This window comes from Sphaerodactylus townsendi, linkage group LG04, assembly GCF_021028975.2.
Source record: "Sphaerodactylus townsendi isolate TG3544 linkage group LG04, MPM_Stown_v2.3, whole genome shotgun sequence".
In the NCBI taxonomy this organism is placed as follows: domain Eukaryota; kingdom Metazoa; phylum Chordata; class Lepidosauria; order Squamata; family Sphaerodactylidae; genus Sphaerodactylus; species Sphaerodactylus townsendi.
In genome coordinates, this window is record NC_059428.1 from 31002949 (window position 1) to 31025851 (window position 22903).

The following is a 22903-nucleotide window of genomic DNA, read 5'->3' on the forward strand; positions in this document are numbered from 1 at the left end:
AGAATCAGAATTCACTTCTTCAGATATGATGGAGAGAAAGAGGAAAAGATATCAGTGGGGAGAAGAGATGTTACAGGGACAAAATCTAATTCACAAAGAAATCAGTTCACTCAGAGTGGGTGTGAGACGCTCCCCACTGAAGTAAACTAGGCAAAAATGTAAATCTAGTGCAAGACAAAATGAGATAAGAAGATACAATAGGAAGTTAGAGAGGTTTTGTATTTTGCCTATCTTAACAACAATTGGGAGTATCTCACAACTACTCTTAGTGAACTTTTTGGATTGGATCTCATATCAAATCTGCCTCTCTTCATAAAATCCTCCCCCTTCTTGCTGCATATATAAACCGAAACGATGGACCCTATTCTTGTGACGAAACAAGACCCGACTCACAATATTCTGTGCCACTGGACTGCTGTTTTATTCTGCTCCTATGGACTAACTCATCTGGAATTTTCCACTTCACTGATTTTTTACTTGCCCCAGATGACCAGCAGGTAAATAGATACTTATAAGTCATTGCTTGAGAACAGGAAGATATTGTCAACGGTGGTCCACAATTTTTGGTAACAGGAAGGAAAGCAAACCATGGAATAGGTAGAACATCTGGAAGATGGAACTAGGTTTGCCAGCTGCTGGCTCAACTGACTGGACTGAATGGGAGACTGGGGGGGGGAGCATAAGAGAGCTGGTGTTGTGTACAGTGTGACATCACTTCCAGGGAAAACAAAAAGTGACATCATATTGCTCTAGGAATTGCTGGAAACTATAAAGGTTCTGGTGATTTTCTACAGAAATGTCACCTCACCTTTGGGTTTTTCCCAGAAGTAAAATGCATGAAGTCTATAATTCTTTTTTTTTTTATCTACCTGAAAGAGGAGAAGCAGCAGCAGCAGGAACAGAGACTTGTGGAGTGAAGGGAGAGAGGGGCTAGATGCTGCCATTCGCTCCCAGGTGTTCAATATTTCTTCAGACTGCTCGTTTGCAAATTGTCACATACTGGAGCAAGAAATCATTCTCCTGATGTCGGAGTTAGACTGAGAACTTTCCTCAGGAGTTTACCTTAAGGAGTTTCTTTAAGTCTTCTTCCTCCTAGGCAGAGGTTCAGTGCAGTGCACCGTTAGATGGTTTGAAAAGGATCCAAGAGAACCAGAATCAAATCCCCACTTTGCCACAGAACCTCACTTGATGGCTAGTCACTCTCCCTCAGATTAATGTAACTCATACGGGTTACAAGGATTCCAGAACAATGTTGTAAATTGGTAGAAAAGTAGAATACACATACCTAAATAAATGAATATAAGCTGCAGCTCCCCTACGGCACCAATTTCTTTTTTCCTGTCTTCTTGCTACCACTCCCTTCAGCCAGCATTTTACCTCAGAGCTCTCATGTTTTAGAGGGAAGATCTTTAAGTGCTTCTGTTCTGAATAATGCACAAACAACAGCTGGGAAATGGTATGTGTAGCCCACTATGGAGGCTGTTCATACTTTCTCCGGTAATGCTGCTTTTGGAAGTCAGACAACTCTTTGCTCCAACAGAAACTTTAAAATTCGCCATTTCAAAGGTTTCCTACAAACGTCTTGCTGAAGGCTTCCACGGCCGGATTCAAGGGGCTATTGTGGGTTTTCTGGGCTGTGTGGCCGTCTGGTAGTTTTTGCTTCTAACATTTTGCCCACATCTCCATCTGGCATCTTCGGAGGCATGTCATGGTAAGATGCGTTTCTCTCCGTGACATCTTACTGTGACATGCCTCTGAAGCTGCCAGCCAGAGATGCAGCCAAAAAGTCAGGAGCAAAAACTACCAGACCATGGCAACACAGCCCAAAAGCCCCACAACAGCCAGTTTCCTATAATCCCGTGGTGGCGAACCTTTGGCACTCCAGATGTTATGGACTACAATTCCCATCAGCCCCTTCCAGCATGGCCAATTGGCCATGCTGGAAGGGGCTCCCCCCCCCACCGCCCCCCCCGCCCCACCCCCCCCCCCCACCCCCCCCCCCCCCACCCCACCCCCCCCCCCCCCCCCCCCCACCCCCCCCACCCCCCCCCCCCCCCACCCCCCCCCCCCCCCACCCCCCCCCCCCCCCACCCCCCCCCCCCCCCACCCCCCCCCCCCCCCACCCCCCCCCCCCCCCACCCCCCCCCCCCCCCACCCCCCCCCCCCCCCACCCCCCCCCCCCCCCACCCCCCCCCCCCCCCACCCCCCCCCCCCCCCACCCCCCCCCCCCCCCACCCCCCCCCCCCCCCACCCCCCCCCCCCCCCACCCCCCCCCCCCCCCACCCCCCCCCCCCCCCACCCCCCCCCCCCCCCACCCCCCCCCCCCCCCACCCCCCCCCCCCCCCACCCCCACCTGCGGCTCTCCAGATGTTCAGGAACTACAATTCCCATCAGCCCCTACCAGCATGGCCAATTGGCCATGCTGACAGAGGCTGATGGGAATTGTAGTTTCTGAAGATCTGGAGAGCCGCAGGTTCCCTACCCCTGGTTTAGAAAAAATGGTTGGCTTCAAGGCGTTTATTACTCAGGAGTAAGCTTAGTGGTAGTCGGTGGCTTTGCTTTGGAGCAACCATGCAACTCTTCCAATGGGTGAATCACGACCCTAGGAGGGTTTACTCAGAAGCAAGCCGCATTTCCAGCAACTGAGCTTACTCCCAGGTAAAGGATCGTGCTTTAGTTCTTCGCATGAAAATCAGTGGGGTTTAACAGTGCTTAACAGGGCTACCTACACTGTTTCCCCAAAACTAGGTCTTAGGTTTAATGCTGATAATCGAGCCCAGCGGCCCAGGTTTAGCCTAGATGTGGGGGCGGGGGGCACTCTGTTTGCACGTGTCCACAGAGAGGGCTCCGAGTGCCACCTCTGGCACCCGTGCCATAGGTTCGCCACCACTGCGCTAAGCATTATTCACAACCCCATAAGGAATGGCAGAGGAAGGAACAAGCTTAAAATCCTCTCTTCCATCTTCCAAGATCTCTCAGCCTGAATTTGTTCAAGCTGCAGCAGTGTTCTTGTTACCAGGGGGTGGGGTGGGGGATATTATGTGCATGGGACCCCAATGCTTCAATCATCACATGGTTGATCATTTGCTCTTGTGTTCTCAGACCTACCACAGGTTCTCAGGCCTACTACAGGTGGTAAGATCTACTTTAGCTGGCACCCAGAGTTTTCTTATTGTTGCTCTGGCACTTTCAGACAGATTGCCAAAAGAAGTGAGGCAGATTTCTAACTTATCACAGTTCAGGAAATTCTGCAAAGAACAACTGTTTAAATGAGCTTTTTGACAGTTTTTAATTGTTCACACTCAGAGTTACTAGCAGCTTGTTAGATCTGATGGTGAATTTGCAGGGGCTGTTTGTTCCTTTTTCATCACCTGTGTTTTTTTAACTTGGATGGACAGTTTTAATTTTTTATATGTAGGCCACATAGGCCAGAATCAGAAAAGGTGGGATATAAGTATGTATTTTAGACAGATGGCAGGGGTGGCCATTCTCCAGAAGTTCGAGAAGAACTATATTGTAAACCATGCTTTTTCTGACAAGTAGCTTAATTCTAAATATTTGCTATACCATCAGCTAATGTTATTGTATCTACAGGAGGTCCACAGCTGAATTTCTGCATATGGATTCCATCTTTGAGAAAGAACTGTTCTTTAGAGTTCAGATTGAGTTATTTCTCAGATCTTGAATATGGAGAACTTCCTACATACCTACGTGTCATCCAATCACAACTGACTTAAGGTGATCCCAGTAAGGGGATTTCAAGGCAAATGAAGAGCAGAGATGATTTGCTATAGCCTCCCTTGGCAGATTTCCTGTCCAAGTATGGACTCGGCTTATACTATTCTATATTCCTTGCAGAGCTTCCTACCAATACTGAAAATGTTCTGAAATCATTAAGAAGGTAACCATTGGAATCTCATGGGTTAATCACCATAGGTTCATCACAAGGGTTTGAGAATATTTTTCAGGGGTTGGCTTTGTTACCTCAAACAGGCTTCTATAGCTCTCTCAAATGTGTACCTATTAGTTCCTCAGAAATGTGTACCTATTAGTTCCTTAGAAGTATAAGATCCAAAGACAAATATACTACAGAGTGAGGACTGGATGAAGGAAGTTCAGCTGGCTACAGTTGGTTAGAATTGGTGCTACCTGGCAGTATACTTTTGGGAGGGGGACTAATTCACCTATACCAGGAGTCTGAAAACCAGTGTGGCAAGAACAGGCCAGAGGTTTTAACATGCCATATACCATGTGCCTGTCTTACCCCCAAGAGATGAACCAGGGACCACATCCCATTTAAAAGGTCTCATGTAGTTTGGCTCTTGTTTAAATCCATTCTAAGCTACTTTGGAGATCATTCAATCAAAAGGCACTGTATAAAGCTTATGGTAATTAAGTAAACAAAGGATAAGACGCTCGCACACATCCCCCTACCAATCTTGTCTATTCCTGTCGCTGTTGAAGGCAATCAAATCAACTCTGATGTAACTGGAGATTTGTAGCTATAATTCTCTATACTTTGGTTTCTTTATTGTAGCGGAGACAAGGCACATAAAAAATGTTAAGCACCTGGTCCTCTTTCTTTCCCAGACTTCAGTTATAAAAACTGATCTGTTGATTGATATTCCTTTCAGAATTCTCAGACTTCAAACTATGGCCACACTGAACAATCCAAGTCAATTTAGTTGCATATAAAAGAGAACAACTTGGTTTATAAGCTGTCCAGTTTCTTGACAGCTTCATGATGTAAATATTTCTTTTTATACTTGGGCTCAGGGGCACGCCAAGTCTGATGGAGGGAGAAAGAAGTAACAGGCACAGGTAATTTCCCCTGAAAATTGGCAACGAGGCTGTAAGTGTTTCCCTCAGGCCACAGATATCGACTGAGCCCCCGCTGGCAGGTCACTGTACTAATATTCGATGCCAGGACATCTGCTGCTGCCATGTAAACTGCAGTCTATGGATCTCTGATCCCACCTGTCCCCCTCCATCAGAAATCATGGCTGATATAAACTACTTTAGTTAACAGCCATAGCACCAGAGGAATTTCCCTCAAACAACATACAATCCATGATTGCTGTTTCCAAACATAGCCCCTGTATTTATTTTTTATTAGCACATTTGTCTACCATTCTTTCTCAAAGGAGTCTAATAAGAGTGATTTTCCATTTTAAAGCCAAACAACAAAATATTTTTTTTTACAATTTCAGGTCAGGGTCCCTTGGACCCAACTTGCTTCTCTTGCAGTCATACATCAGCTGTGGGGCATGTTGTCTGAAGAGTCTGAAGAGGCCCAATTGAGCTCCAGACTGTGGTGCAAGAGAAGGAATCTCAGACTTCCCCCTTAGCCATTTTTCTGAGCCCGAAAGACCCTTGGAGGAGTTATTTCCCCCACTTTGGAACTGGTTCTGGGAAACATGAGTTAGCTCTGGGAAACCTGGACCTGACATTTAAAAGGTCTCATGTAGTTTGGCTCTTACCCTCTTAAAAACTATGTACTGTGGGCCAGGCTGAGAGAATAATGAGGACCCTCATTTACCCTTTCAGCATAAGGTTCTATCACCAACCCCCTCCTGCTGCATGTATAGGTAAGGCCTACATTTCATGATTGAGCAGGGAGATGAATCTGGGTCAACTCCAACCATTGATTAGTTACATCCTATTACTTCCATCTTCTAAACTGAATAAACACTGCTTATATTCTACACTGCTTATATTCTAGGACAGTGTGTGTCTGTGTGTGTTCTGCTGCTTTGATTATTGTAGGCCCCTATTATTCCTAAATAAAATGGTTAAACTTTATTTTGCTCTCCTGCAGAATTTCTTGCAAAAGCTGACCTTGGTATTCACAGGCAACACAGACCCTGAGCTTGCTCTCACTAATTCTACCACTCTAAAAGGAGCAGACTCCCATCGTTTCGGGTAACAACTCAACTGCAGCTACAAAGAAAAATTGCCTGCCTATGATGAGGATTGTGGCTTTATACTTGTACTGTATGTTTTTTGCTATTTTCTCCTTTTAAAACAATTTGGGATGAAAACAAGTTTACTTCTCAAAAGCTTATCTGACAGCTTAACTGACAACCTGGTTATTACCTACCACTCTAAGAAGAGCCAGCATGGTGTAATGTAGAGCAGCAGACTCTAATCTGGAAAACCAGGTTCAGTTCCCCTTGGGCCTGTCACAGTTCTCTCAGAACTCAGCCCATCCAGAGGCAAGCAATGGCAAACCAACTCTGAAGGTCCCTTGCCTCAAAAACCTTACAGGGTCATCCTAAGTCAGCTGTGACTTGATGGCATGTGCACACACGCACACACGCACGCACACGCACACACACTAACAAATGACATGTTTGATCTTTGCTTTGCTTCCTTCTGCATCAGCAGGGTTTCAAAAGAATCTCACCATGTCAGGCTCACCAACATGATAGAGGTTGCAGAAGCTCCACTGCTTGGTGGGCAAACTGCACGAGGAAGGGCTCACACTCTCAGCCCCTGGAAGGCTTTGATGCCATTTCCATGGAAACAGAAGTTGGCAGCAGGAACAAACAGGAGACAACATACTTGGGTGTTCAAAATCTGTACAGTCACTTTCCTTCCTTCCTTCGATGCAACACATGGAAAAGAGCATTTAATGCCTGTTTTGTTACAGTGACTATGTTTTTGGAAACATCCACATCAAAATGGTACAATTCAAGGACAGTTAGAAACACACCTATTTTTTTCCAGACTATTAATCCATCAACTGCTGTGCTCCCCTGTTGTGCTTAGCACACCACTCCATGGCCTTCAACGCTGTGGACCATCAGATAACAATTCAACAGCTACAGAACTGCTCTGAGTGGGTTCCAGTCTTTTCTAGACAGGTCCTCACTGACAGTAGCAACTTGTGACTCTCCAACTCAGCAGGAACTGGGCTGGATTTTGTGAAGGGAAGCGAAGTACAAAATGATGCCCTCCATGTATCGTATTAGCAATTCTGGAATTGTTTCCCCACTCTTCCACATGAACCGTGCTGGGTGACCTTGGGCCAATCATTCAGAACTCTCTCAGCCCCACCTACCTCACAAGGTGTCTATTATGGGGAGAGGAGAAAGGAGTTTGTAAGCTGCTTTGAAACTCCTTACAGCTTAGAAAAGTGGGATATAAGTCCACTCTTCTTTTTCTTCATATGCAAGCAACAGCTCTTTTAAATGATATACTACATTGTGTAGACCTCTATGGATTGTTAACGAATAATTACAATTTTTTTTAAAAAGGTAAAGCTATCCCTTCAGTCGTGCTTGACCCTAGGGTACCACTGCAAGCAGTGATTTCATAGTCAAGCCATTTTTGTGGGGTAGTTTGCTGCTGCTTTCCCCAGCTATTCTTTACCCCCTAGCTCAGGGGTAGGGAACCTGCGGCTCGAGAGCCGCATGTGGCTCTTCTGCCCCTGCACTGCGGCTCCACAAGCCGAGCCACCGGCATCATCCTTGCCCGCCCTGCAGGCAGCAGGGCGGGCGCACCAATTGCCCGCAGTCGGCTGGGCCGCGCCACGGACTTCCCCTCTCGCCCGCCCCGTTGGAGCGGGGCGGGCGCTTTCCTGGCGGCCGGCAAGGCCAAGCCGCTGGCCCCATCCTTGCCCGCCCTGCAGGCAGCAGGGCGGGTGCATCCATGCGCTTCTCAGAATGAGTGGAGTAAAAGGTAAAAAGCCCAATATATACAGTGTTATCTTTATTTTAAATGTCAAAAATTATTTGCGGCTCCAAGTGTTTTCTTTTCCCGTGGAAAACGGGTCCAAACGGCTCTTTGAGTGTTAAAGGTTCCCTACCCCTGCCCTAGCTGTATGCTAGGTACTTATTTACCGACCAAGGAATGGATGGATGGCTGAATTGACCATGAGCCAGCTGCCAGGATATCTGACCCACAGGGGGCTCGAACTCCTGACCGTGTGAGTGGCAGTGCAAGCACTTAACCACTACACCACGCGGCTCCTAATTACAATTTACCATTCCATCTATTATCTAACTATACTGGACTTAAGGAATAAGTCCAGCACCCTCATTTCTGCTCCATTTGACCTTCGTGCTTTCTTTTAATGGTCTGTGCCCCCTCTGCAAGGGTTAAGAATCTAAATTTAAATAAATAAATAGAAAGTCAGGGATGAATTATTCTGTGCAAGGGTTGGTTGGGGGTCATGTCCCATTCCACAGATTATGAGAGCCCAACGATGTGGCAAAATGTTTCTGCATACTCGTCTGTAGAATGCTTGGATGGACACACAAAGCTACCCTAGACTGAATCAGATCCTTGGTTCAACAAAGTCAGAACTATCAACTCAGCTCTCCAGAGTTTCAGGCAGAGTTCTTTCTCATCTTCTAGGACCTGAGCCTTAACTGGAGGTGCTGAGGATTGAATTTTGGACCTCCTGAAAACCAAGCTAATGCTCTACTGCAGAGCCATGGCCTTTCCCTGCTTTCAGGCAACATTGACTGTGATTGAATTTGGGGGGCAAGACATTGAAAGTGGATTGAAAGTGCATTATTCTGCATGTACGAAAGTGCCCTTAGAGCAGTGGTTCTCAACCTGTGGGTCGCGAACCCTTTAGGGGTCCAACGGCCCTTTCACAGGGGTCGTCTAAGACTCTCTGCATCAGTGTTCTCCATCTGTAAAATGGATAAATGCTAGGGTTGGGGGTCACCACAACATGAGGAACTGTATTAAAGGGTCGGGGCATTAGGAAGGTTGAGAACCACTGCCTTAGAGGTACATCTCTTCTTAGGATGTCACTGCTAGTGACTTCATTACCTGAGATTTAAGAACTGACTTTATTGTATATTTTACATACAAAACACAAGATTGTTTTAACTGATCAATATTGTATAATGTTTTGAATTTATAACATACAATACTGTTTAATCTTATTGCAAGAATTAATACCCTCTCTTCTTTTTGCAATATTCAGAAAAAGTGGAACAAAAGCATCCTTAAAATATCTGAAACTATTGATGGTAGAATAACATTACTATACATTTTTGTTTTTAAAAGGATCCACTTCACATATTTAATAAAGTAGCATAAAATCCTCGCTACTGAGAACCAAACCGCTTCAGCCAGACTAGCGCTGGTAAATTGTTTAGCGGTTATTTGCCCTAAAGCGTTTGGAGATTACAAACCACTTAGGACCAAATGAAACTCCGTCAAAGGAGCTCCCTAGAATGCATAACAGTATTAACAATTACAGTGTCTGGTCAAAAGTAGCTTACGTAGCAACATTAAAATGGAAAAAGAATGAGCTATTTGTTTTATAAAATTGCACTGGATTTAATAAAAGCTGAATGCATTACTAGATTAATTTAAGTATCACAAAACAAACTGATGGATGCAACCCGAATCAAAAAATTTTTTTTGAAGAGACAAATGTATTCAAAATTAAAATTACTGTCTGCATACTAAAGGCTTTGGAGAAAGGGTTTTCAAAATGTGTCATTAATGAGCTTCCCCAAATCCAAACATTAAACACACTTAGTATATCTTTAAATGTGCATTTACTGCACTAAAGTCCACCCCTATGCTGAAACACAACCCACCTATTTAATTAATTCATTTGACCACTTCTCCCATTGGGGACTGAAAGCAATTTGCATCACTCTCCTGTCCTCCATTTTTATCCTCACAGCAACCCTGTGAGGTAGCTTAGGCTAGGCTGAATGAGTGTAACTATCCCATCATCACACAGCGAGCTTCCATGGCATGAGTGAGGATTTGAATCTGGGTCTTCCAGATTACTAAAAATAAAAGTGCAGGTGGGTACAGTATAAACAGTCTAAAACCAGGAAAGCCACTGCATCCTGGCTGCAAAAATTCGGTCAGATACAGAAAAGCCCCTTCCGAACATGAAGAATAATCCATTTTCAATTCACTTTCAGTGTACTTCGCAGCAGGATTTTACTGTGAGAAATGGCAAAATCCACTTGCAAACACTTGTGTAAGTGGATTGAAAGTGAATTATTCTGTATGTGCGGAAGGTGCCTGATCCAATGCAAGTGTTTTACTCAAAGAGTAAGAACAAAAAATGTGAAGCAATGCAAGCTACATGCGCAATATCCCTTAACAGGTACAAATGTATCCAAAGTGCATTTTCCCAGTAATTTCCAGTAACACACATAATATGCAGATACAAACCTGGGGCTTGCCAACAGCTAGCCACAAAAAAGGCATCTTCCATCATGGATGTGCGGGATTAATACTCTCGGGTTGGACCTGTGCACTTTAAACACCTCTGGTGGAGCCCCACAAAATGACACAGAAATGTCCCTTGGAAAGAAAAGGCAATTGTTTTTATTGCCATTAAAAGGCAATTGTTTTTATGGGAAACAAGCATTTTGCTGTTATGTTGGGGTGCTTACTACTAATTGAGTGTCCCCACAGCAGCCGTATTGATGATGCAGTAAAACACATGCCTCAAGGTGACTTTTCCTGAAGGTGACCCCATCAGTTTCAACAGCCCCTGCCTTGGACAGAAATGTTTCTAGAATCAGTGTGCCAAGCATCAACTGCTCGAGCTCCCTCTAAAGCAATTAGCGATGCATTCCTACTTAGAAGTCATTTCCCCTGAAATCAAGGGAACTTAATTCCAAATAGATCTATTAAACACAGGGAGATAAGACAATGAGGCAGATGGCCTGCTGGACAAATGTTTAGTCTAACTCTCAACCCAAAGGAAAAAGGAAATGTTTTAAGGCTCCTTGGGAAGTTGGAAGCTTATAGAAAACAGATTTACGATTACTTCTTTAATTGATTTAGAATAGTCGGTACAGTGGTTTAGGTGTGGGACGAAGACCTGGGAAACCCAGGTTCAAATAGCCGCTTGCATCGTGGAAGTCTGCAGGGTGATTTTGGGTGAGTTACATCCTCTCATCCCTGATCCTGGCTAATATTTGGAAGGGATGCCAAGGAATACTTGGGTTGTGACATGAAGACAGGCAAAGACAAACCACCTCTGAACATCTCTTGTCTTGAAAACCCAACAGGGTTGCCAGAAGGTAGATGTGACTTGATAGCAAAAATAATAATACTTACTTCATTTAAACCCCACCTTTCTTCCCACTGCGGACCCAAAGCAGCTCATGTAATTATCCTTAGTCTCTATTTTATGCTCACAACAACCCTTAGTGGGGTGCTGTGTGGTTTCCGGGCTGCATGGCCCTGCTGCTAGAACACGGCCATACACCCCAGAAACCACACAGCACCCCAGTGATTCAATTGGCCATGCTGGCAGGGGCTGATGGGAATTGTAGTCCATAACATCTGGAGCGCCAAAGGTTTGCCACCATAGTCCTATACCCTAAACGGACACTCTAAGCCAGGGATCTTCAAACTATGGCCCTCCAGATGTTCATGGACTACAATTCCCATCAGTCCCTGCCAGCATGGCCAAGTGGCAGGGCTGATGGGAATTGTAGTTCATGAACATCTGGGGGGCCATAGTTTGAAGACCCCTGCTCTAAGCCTTTCACCACACTGGCTCTCAAATGTTTCATGAAAATGGAACAACAGAAATCCCTCTACTGAATTCTAAATTGTTCTGATTGCAAAAGGAGAGGTTCATCTTGTCTTCAGATCTTCCTTCATTATCTGAAGAAAATGAAAGCACAATCATAACAGAAACCTACGTGCCCTGTTGAAGTGCACTGGGCCTTCTTGTAACTGCAGGCATTTTAGCTGTGATTGACTCTACAAGGAAGTCAAAGCCCATTTTCAGGAACTTAGCAAGTCTGTTAACGATAGGATGTTTTCGAGGACACTGATTCATAGGGTCCCCATGAATTGGAAGCAACTTGACTGCACATAACACACACACACACACACACACACACACACACACACACACAGAATAGTGGGCAAAGGACACAAGAAGCCTCCTCCCCCCACAGTTCACATCTCCCTTCAGCTGTATGCCTACTCATTGGTGTTATGCAATCTACTGGTCTTCTAGTCTCTGGTCTAATTGTGGGGCTGCTTTAAGGATTAGGGCCTGGAGAACAATGACAACAAATAGGGTTTCCTCACCCAATTTGGAAGAGAAGCTTCTACATGTAGTTTTGAGCAACAATGAATCAATGAACATTCCCCTTTACCTCTGGCAATCAAAACTCGCTGCCACAGGCTACCAGTAGTTACCAAATTCATCTGGTATGTTATTTATACTCTGCCTTTCTCACTTGGACTCAAGGAGGATTAGACAGAATGAGTCAGTACAACAGGATGGGGCATTCAATAAACAATGAATTAGGATTTGGGTTGTAGACCCAATCAGAAATCTAAAAACAGAAAAAAAGCAAAGCATAAATATTAACATGATGCATGACGATAAAACAAACTTAAGCTCTCCAGGTGTTCACATCACTTTATTCTTAAAGAAACTCCTGCTAGCATGGCCAATTGGCCCTGCTGGCATGGGTTGATGGGAATCGTAGTCCATGAACACCTGGAGGGCCTGAGTTTGACACAACGATCCAAGAATGACATAGTAGGATCCTAGTTCCAGCAAGCTAAACACAGTAGAATAGACCACAATCCCCAATGATTCATCAATAATAATAATAATGTATGTGAATACACCATGTCAAGCCACCTCGGTTTCTGTTTTAAATACTGTCTCCAGATTTTGAAAATGTATGCAAAGCACTTGAGATGCTATTACAAAACCCTCAACACAACCAGTGTGGCAGTTCTTTCGCTGCTGCCGCGGTGGCATTTTGCTCTCTAGTAGTACAAGCTATTTCCCACTCATTATTACCACTTAGCAAGCAATCCAAGGAATGTTGCCGTTGACAGTGAGATCACATGGTGCTCCATATCTCTGGCACATGCTGCTGCACAGCAGTCAATCCGTAATTGCTCCATAATATAGTCTATTGTTGTTTAAAATTCATTTTATTCTTCAATTACTCAGCTAGTTTGACTCTAATTTATTACATTTTTCTGGTACATTTCATTTTGGATGTTATGACACCCTGGCTCATGCCATTAGAGAGGAAACAAAAGTAATGGCCATATGGGTGGATAAAAGAGGATAGAAACCCAACAGGCAGGAAAATAAAAGCTATCGCTGCCTGTCTCGCTTCCTGTGGAAGTCTTTCTCAGCACTAGACTTCAAATGTAAATAATGTTTAAACAACAACAAGAACCCAATGCTGCATCCTCTTAAAGCTCTTGGGGTTCAGTAGGGAAATATGACTGTCTGTGATGAGGGAACTTTTTGTCTTGAGGCATTAAATGAAATAAGAATTACATAGTAGAATCCTAGTTCCAGCAAGCTAAACCACGATCCTCAATGATTCATCAATAATAATAATGTATGTGAATATACCGTGTCAGGCCACCTCTGTTTCTGTTTTAAATATTGTCTTTAAATACTTTCAGAAGGGTTTAGCCGAATGGACAGGGGCGTACCGCCCAGGGGAATATATGGGGTCAAATGTCCCCAGGCTGCGGCCATTTAGTCACATGGGGTGTGGAAAATCGCCCCCACACCCCTACTGCTTCAAGAGAGAGGCTTGTTTTTAAAGATAGAAGCTTCTCTGAAAGAAAGTTTTAAAAATGCCCTCTAGATCATCAGTAGAGTGGGGGAGGTGGGGTGGAGCCAGAAAGAGCCCTGCTTGATATCAATGTAACGATACAAGCATTTAGAGAGATGAGAAGGAATCTGCAACAGGGAGCAGGGTGAGGGGTAAGCATGCAAAGTAGTGAGAGAGAATGTGTGGGAGGGGACTAGGCGTGCTGGCTGTGGGCAGAGGGAAGAGGTCCATTGCAAACCTGTGTCCACTGGCAAATCTGCCTACTCTTGACTGCAGAGCAACATTAAATTTGGCTTGCCGCAGGGAGAATGGAAAGTGAAAGCGGAGCTTGAGGAAATATATCTATACAGGAAATCTTGCAACAACACATATTTGCTCCCATTATGCAGCAGATACCTTGTGCGTAACAGACCAGACCTTGTGCGTAACAGAACCCTGCTCCCCACCATCCAGGCATGGGCCACCTCACTACAGAGAATACATGTCCATGCATAACTCACAGGGTCCAATCCAGTCCTGCTCCATTTCATCAAGGGAAGGAATGAAACTCATGAAATAAAGGAAACAGAAAGGTGATTCCTAAAACCTGACATATTCCAGTTTCAAGCGTGTAAATTCTTCACCTGTTCTAAATGCTGAGAACAGTCTCAGTTGTAAACAAACTGAAAATATATTGTTTAAAATCAACATCTGTCATTTCCATATATAAAATGTTCATCAGCACCTTAGAAAATGCAGTATAAACTGACAAGGTAAACTGCTAATCTATCATTTCCTGTGGGAGGAACAGACAGATAGGCATATGCTATAGATCTGCAATCCAAAATGTTGTAGCCCAAAAAAATTGCCATCAAATGGATTTCTAAAAACCACTTGAATTTTGTTATACGCTCTTGCCAGCACTATTAATTATAACCTAATCAAGGGCAGTTAAGATGTGCTTCACAAGCCTTGCTCTCTATGATCCAACTTCAAAGGTGAAGAAGGATGATGACCAAAGACAGTCTTTTTTAGCAGAGACATCTCATCTGTGCCTGACCTGCACAGCCCCAGGCTCTCCTCATATCTCAGAACATTATCAGGGTTGGGCCTGGTTAGTATGTAGCTGGACAACTTCCAAAGAACACCAGGGATGTGATGTGGATACAGGCAATGGCAAACTATCCCTGAACGTCCCTTGCCTTAAAAACCCTGTAGGGTCACCATAAGTCACGCAAAAAGAAAACTCTCATCTGTAAAACTCCCTCCCGCTCAGGATCATTCACCAAGAGAGGCAACATAATAATTCCCTAAATAAATAAATGGTGAAAAGCAACACACATGAAAACTTTGGAAAGGTCTCCTAAAACCTTGAAAGCAATAGTGGTTCTGTAAAGGCTAGCTGTAAAGGCTAGCTACATTGGCACTAAAATAATAGTGGTTCTGTAAAGGCTAGCTACATTGGCACTAAAATAATCACTTTCTTCCAGTAGCTTCTAAAAGGTATAATTGGTTTATTCAATTTATCACCCTGTTGCTCCATCTTCTAGAATACAGGATCTCAGACAGATTTTAGTCAAGGTACACCCAGTTGTGATAAATAAAGAAATATTGCTTTTTCAATATATATAATTAAGAATGAAATATGGGTTTATATGTAGTCCTATAACTTAGTATGTGGCTTTTTCAGTATCTATATATGTATATCAATTAAGCATGAAATATAAATTTATATGTATCCCTATAACCTAGTGTGTTAGAGGTAAATTGTATTTTACTTTCTTGCTTGTCTTATAGAAGAAGCTAAATAGACTAATGTTGAGAGGTCAAACGGGCAAAGAGTGGGTTGTGCAGTAGGAAACGCCAAACCGCATAGCCAGCTTATCTAGTAGGTATATCAGAAAAATGAACAAAGAAGTCTCAAGACGTTAACCACAAAAGTATAAAAAACAAGTCTTAGACTAGTAGAGCAGAAGCTGTGTGCTGGGGAAAGGGGTATGAAAGGAGTTTTTGAGTAGGTGCTAGAAAAGAACAAAGGTGACCTTTCCAACAGACAAATAGAAGAGGTAATAAGTAGAAAGTTGAGAACAATTCTTGGAAGTGGAAGGCCAAATATGGTATCAAGAGGGGATAGAGACAATGTCTTAAACAAAGGAATGTAATTGGACCATGCCTTAGTCTGTAAACCCTTGGTTCTCCCAATGGGAGTCAAGGGGAGGGAGAACGCCCACTCATCTGAAGGGAATATATGCATGATGCTTGTGACTGTTAGGTGCGCCTCTCTCTGTTGACAGACGCCCGTTGCTTGCAAGAAACGTATCTTAAATAAACTTTGCTGATTCTTCACCAAGCTTTGCCCAAATTCTTTAAAGGTCTTAGACAAATGTTTTAAAGTCTTAGACATGTGTTTCTGACACAGTCAGGCTTTAAAAGGGAACTAGAAACATTCATCGTTTATAGGCTAATTGTTCACTGGAATACTGTACAGTGTTTTTCAAATGATAATTACCACAGTGATGCAGGGTGCCAAGGTGCAAGATAGCCTATTATGCACAGCATGCGAAGGCACCTGGCAGCATACCAAAGTGTGTAGTAGAATTAATGAAAGAAATTTCATATTCCTCAAGACAGGCCTTCTTAAACAATTGTACATTATTTTAAAAAGAAATTTCAAACATGCTACCAGCAGCTTGTTCTGCCTCCGAGCTATTCTTCTCGATGTACCCAAGACTGAGCATTATCTAAAGTTGTGCACATAGAGGTAAGAAGTAGGACTTCTCCCCCTGCTAAGGGGTGCCACAAAGGCTTGGACTAGCACAAAGATTGGCACAAGAGCAAGATACTGCTCCTCACAAAATAAATACCTCTCAGAGAGTTTTGGGCACCATCTTTTATGTCAAGCCTGGGCAGGAAGGCGGTTGACCATTGAACTTTTCCTCTGCCTGGCTGGACAATGGGATCAGCTGATTCCCACTGTGTCACCCTACAGTGATTTAATGAGTCAAACAGACCATTACTTCACCCCTCCTATTAATCAATCAGTATTCAAGAGAATAGTCCAGGCATTCTCTTCTGACTACTCATCCAGCCTCACCTATCTCTTTGTTGGTACTTTGGAAAAGCAATCAGCCCCACCCACCTCGCAGGGTGTTTGTTGTGAGGGGGGGAGGGAAAGGAGATTGTAAGCCCCTTTGAGCCTCCTCACAAGAGAGAAAGGGGGATATAAACCCAAACTCTTCTTCTTCGGCTTTCCTGCCAGCTTACCTTCCAAGAAGACTCTTAACTTGCAGACAGATTAAGACTGGAGCTCAGTGATTAATCAGATGACGTTTTACTTTGGTATTAAGCTGACCCGTCCATTAAGCTAAACGTTTCATTTGCCTTGGCTCTCTGTCAAATCAGGAATTAAGGGGTTAATCTGCAGGGCTGGGCTATGGATTCGGTTACACATGGAGAATCCAGAGATGAATTCCAGATACATGTCAGCACAGCCCAAGGAGCAATTCCCTGCAGAAGTCGCCTTGAAATAAACCGGAGCCCTGAAGAGCACAGCCACAACCTTGCACTAGTCACAAAGTTTTATTTAAACTGATGTGAATCCAGTCTAAACCAACAATTTCCACCAATTCTCCCTTCCCACTGCATTGGGTCCTCCCCCATGCATTGTCCTTGAGTAGGGATGGCAGCCTCCAGGTGAGGTCTGGGGATCCTCCAAAATGACAGCTCATCTCCAAACTACAGAGATTAGCTCCCCTGGAGAAAATGGATGCTCTGGAAGGTGGACTCTATGGCACTGTGTCTCAACTCTCCACAGGTTCCATCATCAAATCTCTAGGAATCCCCCAACCTAGAACTAGCAAAACTACCCCCCACCCCCTACTGACTGCCAGGGGGACCTGGAAATCTTGAGGGTCTTCTTTTCCCTCAGAAAGCATCATTTCAAGAAGGCTTGTAGACAGGGAGTAGGCAGCAAAATTCTGTTCTGCTGAAGAAATTCTTAGTCTGAATTTATTTGTATTTATTTATATCCTGCCTTGCCAGTTTAGCCCAAGGCATCTTACAAATAGGCCATGCAACATTTTTTTTTAAATCTGCACTATAAAATCCCAATACTCTCAAATAACAAAACAGCAGCTTGATCATCTACTGTACTCCGTCTCACCAGAAAGAAAAAGCCAAAATTGTATCTTTATTCACTAGGACCCAAATGGAGCGTTCTAAAACAAAAATGGTCCCGCATGTGGCGAATGAAGTTACAATTTCGGTTTTTCCTTTTGGTGGGACACAGTATAAATATCTTCAGTTTTAAAATCTCAGAAGAAAGGCTTCTAAGGCTCTATTTACAAGATATGGTGCATTCATGACATAGGTCCAATCGATAGACATGCTGTTTGCGTTCTGCTCTTAGAACTTAGCTGTTCCAGATGTGGAACCTTCCACAGTATGTCTGTGGACCAGGAATACACAATCATGTACTTAGGCCTGAAAGGAAATGACATTTCAGGTCTTAAGGAAGCCCTTTAATATAGATACTTCCCAACTGCCTCTAGTAAGTCACAATAAATAAACAAAGCATCGAATGTGCCACACTGATATATAGCCTGAACCAGAACTCTGGACTGAGCTTCAGAGCAAATGCGCCAAGGTTACTGCTATATGGGCATAGCAGTTAAATTTTCCAAGAAGTAGCTACATTTTGCACTAATGGAAGTTTCTGGGTTGTCAAGGGCAGCCCTCTAAACAGCACTAATTGAATACAGAAGCAGCGATCAGGCTATTTATTTGTTTAGGAGATTTCTACACTGCCTTCTCAGAGTCCTGCATGAACTGGTCAGTATATAGGACAGGGTCAGGGCTGACAGGTGTAAGAGTGAAAGCATTCCTGGCAACTATTTGTTGAATTAGTTTATACAGTATATTTTCACAGTGGATTGTAACCCTGTGATAATTATGGTTCACACAGTGAGGATTTCACTCATAATGTGAAAGTCCAGTATCTATAACTTAGGGGAACACCATCAATTAATATTTTTATAATTGATATGCTTTTTTAATAATTGCAATGAGACCTTTAAAAACTTACTATTTCTAATTGTGGGGAAAGAGAAAGAAATGCTGTTTTAAGTACCTGATTCTAGCTGAAATGCTTAGGAAACATTGTATTGGAAGAGTTTTTGGACACATTTCATAATGAAGCAGTAAAAATGCGATCCACATACATTAAAACAACGTCAATAGCCCAAAGGTAGAACACTACAATCTCTTTCTTGAAGCAATGTTACTGAACATAATATTACTTAGGTAAGCATTATTCTCCCCGCAGAGATATGATGAAATGCATCAAACAGACATCCTGACATTGATTTAAATAGATTTTTGCCACTCTTGGGATATAATACTACAGTTTAATGCACTAGCAACTATTGTCAAAAAAAATGCATGTTAGGCTGCAGTCTTAAGAATTAGTACCTAGAAGTAAGTCAATGTCACTTATATCATGCTTAATATCAGATTATACAAGCATGGAACAATGGACTTCTATACACTCTTGAGAATTCTCTGAATCAGTGTGCGGTATCCAATTTCCGCCCCATCCATCCAAACGTTTCATTTAACAAAGGATAGCAAGATGGGACACGTTAGTCTGAATGCGGGGGGGGGGGGGGGGGGGGGGAAGCTGCTCATGGCCAACATACTATCCTATGAGTAACACTCCATAAACACAGCAGGACACCATCAAGTAAACATGCACACTCCAGGGCTCCAAATATTTTCCTTCTGAACCAGCCCATAGATGAGGCAAAGGTTGTTTTTCACCTGGATTCTGTTCCTGCCAGAATGTCTAGCAGTCACTTCCTAGGAATCCCTATCCATTATTGACTCTTCTTAATAAATCCAAACTTGGCCATTTCGCCATGCACACGGGTGTAATGAGTAGACTAGAACAGATATACACTATGCACCTAGGCAAGGGTAACTAAATACCTTTGAGGATGTCAAATTAGAGCCTAAAGTAAGGATAAAGTGACAAGTCCTATAAATGAAAATATTTATTCTCTGAAAGACAGCACATCCAACTGGGACACAAGAATGAGAGATAAAACAAAATGTCTTCTCTCTTTTCTCATAGCTGTGGTGGTGAACCTTTGGCACTCCAGATGTTATGGACTACAATTCCCATCAGCCCCTGCCAATTGGCCCTGCTGGCAGGGGCTGATGGGAATTGTAGTCCATAACATCTGGAGTGCCAAAGGTTCACCACCACTGTCTTATAGGAATGAAGAAATAACAGCGCTTGGGGATTAATATAGGTCAGAGTCCTCAGTGGGGTGCCCATGATGCCCGCTGCTACCTTTTCTAACCATCAGGAAGTAGGTGGGGCCTTTTGCCTGTCAAGGTGTCTGACTGGCTGGGCAGATTTTCTTAAAGGATGCTTTGCCACCACAGCACAAGGTTCTGCATTGCATTACTGAAGTTAAGTTGTGACAATCATTTTGTGGCTGGCTTTCACTTCCCGCAGCAGCCCTTTCGTGGCAGCCATGCTGTTGTTGCTCCTACCATGCCGTGTCAGGATTCCAAATGTGCCTGCAGGCTCAAAAAGGATGGTCATTCTTGTAGGTTATTCATAGGTAATAATAGTTATGTTCTACCTTAATAATTATATTCTACCTTACCTTATTCGGTATACCACTCATAATAAACTTCATGAAAGATTAAGGCAGCCTCTACTCTAGAGACTGCAGCTAGGCTCCAAAGAATTACTCTAGATACATCCTGAAAAGATCAACTCAGACAGTTCCCTGTCCTGTCATAACACTTTAGTCTTAGGGAAAAAAATTATGGGAAGGAAAGGAGAGGCAGAACAGAATTTTATTAAATCAGGCATGGCAGTGGTGGCGAACCTTTGGCACTCCAGATGTTCTGGACTAAAATTCCCATCAGCATGCTGGCAGGGGCTGATGGGAATTGTAGTCCAGAACATCTGGAGTGCCAAAGGTTCGCCACCACAGACCTTTCTGCTTTTTCTCCCATAATGCAAGAAGCCAGGGTCACCCAATGAAACTGATTGCTAATAGAGTCAAGAAAGGACAGCATATAATTAATTTATGGAACAAGATGCAGTAAGGGCCATTAGCTCAGATAGATCTGAAAGCAGATTAGACAAATTCATGAGAGGCAGATGTATCAATGGCTATTTAAAGATGCTGACTAAAGGAAACCTCCAACAACTTCCAGTTGCTGACCTCTCATTTAATGTTTTATTGTGCAAAAGCCTATAGGTAAAATACTTAAAAGCAGAACAGAATTTCAATACATGGCTCTGTCATTAAATACATGTGTTCAGTTTCCTCTCCGGAAATGAATTTTCTCTGAGATGTGAACATTTAAAAAAAACCAACCCAAATTATAACATTTAGGACATCAAGTTACCCCTTACCGTTTCTAGCTATAGCTATACCCTTACCGTTTCTAGCTATAGTTTCATGAACCCTTAATAAGGACGTAAAATTGTAGATAATGCTCAACGGCTACAATGAAATATAATCTCAGTTCAGAAGCAATCTGCAACTTCATGTGAAAAATTCAGCTTTGTCTTTAGTTGTCAGCAGACCCGTCAGCCACAAAACCTTAGCAATATGATTGTCTCAAAATGAAAAAAATTAACCTGTCAAAAAAACATTTGATCTCCTCCTCCTAAATTAAACTAGCTTCCTCCATTGGAAAAAAGAGCAATTGGACATGGCACAATAACTACAAGCATGACGTTTGTACTGGTATCGAGAGCCGATGCACAACACAAATATTTGGATTGGGATGCCAGATGTCTTCCCATTTACGTCAGCCCATTTCTTCTATTCTAGAGAGGATTACTGTTTGAATGAGGATGGATTGGATTGCCTTCTTAGGACACAATCCACCAAATGCTGCCACGCACCGGGGAAGGAGGGGCTCCTAAGCAGCTGGCACTCCCATTGAAATCCCCAAGCAGATTCAGAACCAATTCCCATAACTCAAATGGCAAGCTGCAGTTGTGGGGCAAAGAAGCAGTCACAGCTGGCACTGATGACTCTGAACACAACTGGATTCATTCACACTACTCAAATTAAGCGTGGTTGTGACTAATCAAGGGCAAAGTGAACAGCATACATAAATTGTTCTTAATGCCATATGCTACGTATTACTCAATTCTTTGTATCTGTTAACTCAGTGCACTTATTTCCCATGACTCTTGTCCTATGCTCCAGGCAGCTTACAACACCAAAAGATAAACACAATGTCAGCCATGGTATCTACAAACAAAACCATGTTAAAAAGCCAGTTTTAAGATCACAGATACTACAACATCCCCAAGGGCAAAACTAAAAAAGATGCATTTTCACACGTTGCTCCAAATTTAAAAAGAAGTGAACTGATGGTATCTCCGCCGGAAGTTAGCTACAAAGCTATGGCTCTGTGGCAGACTTTCTGCTTTGCACACACAGGTTCAACTCCTGGAATCTCCATTTAAAAGGAAACAGTTAAAAGTAGGTGATAGAAAATACCTCCGACTGAGATTATGGAGACCCACTGCCAGTAGCAGGGGCAGAGTGAGGGGGAACTGCGCCTGAGACACGCGTGTGCCCCATGCCCTGTCACGCCCCTGTCAGTCCCTGATCCAACCTGGAACGCCCCTGCCACGCCCCCAGAGGGATGCGCCCCAGGTGCATCACACTCCTGCCCCCTTGGTGCTACGCCACTGGACAGTAGTGACCATGAAGGCCTGACTCACCATAAGGAATCCGCATGTGTTCAAAGTTTCAGGACAGGCAAAAATCCTGCTTGTAGCTATTGCAGATTCTTCAACCCCATTAGAAGGGATCCAAAGCAGAACTTCATACTCACATTCAAGAGACAGAGACATATTAAAAGAGAGATCCTTTCCTAAGACATACAAGTATCTGTTCATACACCTTGAAATGATGTCCAGACATAAAGTAGACAGCATAACCAAAGTTTGGGATCATCATAACCAAAAACCCTTCCCAAAGAATCTATCTGTACAAATTACTGATGGTACTTTACCACCTGTAGACAGTGAGTGAGAGTAAGTTTCCCCTCCTTGAGCAGAGAGCACTTTTGTACGTACAAGGAAGAATTTGCAATTTTCGCATTTTTTTTTACTGACGCTGCTGTCTGTGCTTTCATTCACATGCATATACTGTTCCCATGATTCCCCCAACCCTCAAAAACAGATTTTTTCCCCTCTAGTAACCAGTATTTGGAGAACAAGAGAAGATAGGAAGGATTCACGTGTCTACCACTGAGATCACTGGGTGCTGAGACAAGCCTTTTTTCCTCCTCTCTACTGAGAGGAGCCTCCT

General features: G+C 43.4%; 1 protein-coding gene across 4 annotated transcripts in view; it reads right to left on the reverse strand.

Moving 5' to 3' along the window:
- The window catches only part of LNX2 (ligand of numb-protein X 2), an 89068-nt gene that overhangs the window by 55124 nt on the left and 11041 nt on the right, over positions 1 to 22903 (reverse strand). The gene's annotated exons all lie outside the window — the stretch shown is intronic.